This window comes from Leptonychotes weddellii, chromosome 16 (assembly GCF_054177405.1).
Source record: "Leptonychotes weddellii isolate Sample4059 chromosome 16, ASM5417740v2, whole genome shotgun sequence".
In the NCBI taxonomy this organism is placed as follows: domain Eukaryota; kingdom Metazoa; phylum Chordata; class Mammalia; order Carnivora; family Phocidae; genus Leptonychotes; species Leptonychotes weddellii.
Genome location: NC_138384.1, coordinates 43,679,566 through 43,681,861, shown reverse-complemented (window position 1 = coordinate 43,681,861; position 2,296 = coordinate 43,679,566). Strand labels below are relative to the sequence as shown.

At 53.0% G+C, this 2,296-nt stretch overlaps 1 protein-coding gene across 3 annotated transcripts in view; it reads left to right on the top strand.

Moving 5' to 3' along the window:
- Positions 1 to 600: 600 nt before the first annotated feature.
- The window catches only part of FBXO46 (F-box protein 46), a 14,142-nt gene continuing 12,446 nt past the window's right edge, over positions 601 to 2,296 (top strand). For 2 of the 3 annotated variants that reach the window (XM_081807101.1, XM_081807103.1), the window contains exon 1: positions 910 to 1,425. The gene's annotated coding sequence lies outside the window, so the exon portion shown is untranslated. Of the gene's footprint in view, positions 680 to 909; positions 1,426 to 2,296 lie in introns of those variants that run through there. The other variant, XM_081807100.1, reaches the window with a different exon arrangement.

Genomic DNA, 2,296 nt, shown 5'->3' with positions numbered 1-2,296 from the left:
CTTGGGTTGTCTGCAGGGTGTCTGGCATATGGTTGGTATGTAGTAAATATTGCACAACACTTATTTACACTGTTCTGGGTGCTTGAATGAGATACACAAAGGTGCCTGTCCTCGTGAAGCTTCTAGGATATTGAATAGTTCCTAGTTCATGGGGCTTTCCTCCCTCCTAAGGCTTAATTTTCTCATTTGTAAATTAGAGGAGGTGATGGTAAGAAAATGGGGGGGAAGAGATGGAAAAATGTTTGAGAAAGTACAAGGCACTGTTAATTATTATGTTAATAAGCATAAGGAAATCGATAAACTTGCTCCTTCCCAACTCTTCACCCCTCACAAACGTCTCTTTGAAATTTGCTCAATCTCTTTCCAGGGGCCCCGGGCCAAAATGGAGGAGACTGGACTCCATCTCCCAGTCCTCCTGGCGGGGGCGCTCTCTGCGCCTGCGCTACAAAGCGCCCTCTCTGCCTCCTGGGAGTTAGAGTCGTTCTTGTCCTCAGCCCGCCCAGTTTGCCTCCTTTCCCCACCTCCAAGCGTGGTCACGCTGCCTTCTGGGAGGTGTAGTCCGTGGCCGCTCGGACTCCAATTCCCAGCGGGCTTCGGGGCGGGAACCCGGAAGGGGAGGTTGGAGAGGAGCGAGTGGGGGAAACCCGCGTAGCCGAGAGAGCTGCGGCGCGGGGAGATGGTGAGAACCCCGAGTCGGGGCCGGGGGCTCTTGAAAGCTGGGGCGGGGGTTCGGGACCAGGTGGCGAGAAGGAAGAAGCTGGGGCTAAAGAAGGGGCTGGACGACGAGAGATCGCTTTGGGGAGGGGTGCGGGAGGAATGGGAGCCGGAGGGAGTAGTAGAAGAATGGGGGCTGGGGAGGGGTCTTGGAGGTGGGGAAGGAGTCGAGCTTTGGGATTGATTGTAAGGGAGCTCAGAGCTGGGGAAGGGAGTCCCGACTTGGAGAACGGGCTGGGCGTCCCGGCAGAGGCCCTGAAGGGAGCAGTTTCGAGGCGGGTAGCCTGGGGGATGCGGAAAGGCATGGGGGTCAGAGCTAGATGAATGAGGGGGACTGTAGACTCCGAAGGAGAGACCAGCCGTGGATGCGGTGGGTTAGGGCCTCTAGATCAGATTGGGGGCAGGAGGGCAAGCTGAGGTGGTGGGGGAGAGAAATCAATGGTAGAGTGGTGTGTTGGTGAGGCTGCCGTACTGTGGGGGTGGGGTGGGGAGCATGGCTTTAGGCGCCTGGATGCAACGATAGTTTGCCTAGACCAGCCAGAGACTCCCGAGAAACTGGACAGTCACAGAACTGTAGATAAGATGGCCAGAAGGAGCCTTAGAACCTTTTGCACTCTCATTTCTCCAGAGGGATCTCGAAAGTGTAGTGCTTTCTGTGCTTTGGCAGTCCAGCATTCTGATCTCTTAATCTGTCACTCCTTTGAGACCTGGGTAAGTCTCCCCTCTCTGAAACTCGGTGCCCTTATCTGTGTTGTGGGAACAACTTGCCACTGAGAAGAGGGGAGACTCCTTAAGATTGTTACCCTCCCTTGCAATAATTCCTCGGTCTGGGAGCTGTTGGTGGGAAGTTCCCCACCCGAGGAATGTGACTGGGTCACAGGTGCTAATGGGTTCCCTTCTTATCAGTCCAACCCCAGAGGCGTTTTTCTCAAAACCTGGCACTGATCAGGGCACACCCCAGCTAAGAAGCAGGCAGGGGCTCTCCACAGTGGATTACAGCTAACACTTAGAGTTTAGGAAGTGCCTGGCCCTTTTCTTAACTCCTCGTGCATATTAACTAATTTAATTCTGACAACACCCCTAAGGTCTATAGGTGGGGTTATCTCCATTCTCCCCAAAGGAAGCAGAGGCACAGAGAACTTAAGCAACTTTCCCAAGGTCATCCAGCATTAAGCGGTAGACTCAGGATTCCAAACTAGGCATACTGGCTCAGAATCTGCTTTCACCACTGTGATTTCGCCCCCTCTCCTTGTACTGAAATACAGTGTTATGAGTTAGGGCAGAGACACCAGAACAGAAGCAGTCCTCAATTTGAATTTTAGCCCTGCCATTCATTTGTCGTGTGACCTTGGGCAAGTCTTTGGGTCTCTCCTTAACTATAAATTGGGATCAGTAACTCTAAGAAGGTTAGAGGGTTCAGGGAGGTAAGCACGTAAAGTTCTTGGAGTAAGTGCTCAATACACATGAGTTGTCATTTTTTGAACAGAGTGGGAAACAGACTTGAGAAAGAACGCAGAAGACAGGGACCGGTGAGGGAGACATCAGCCAGGCTGCCTCCTTTTCCTTCTCCCGCAGGCTGCCC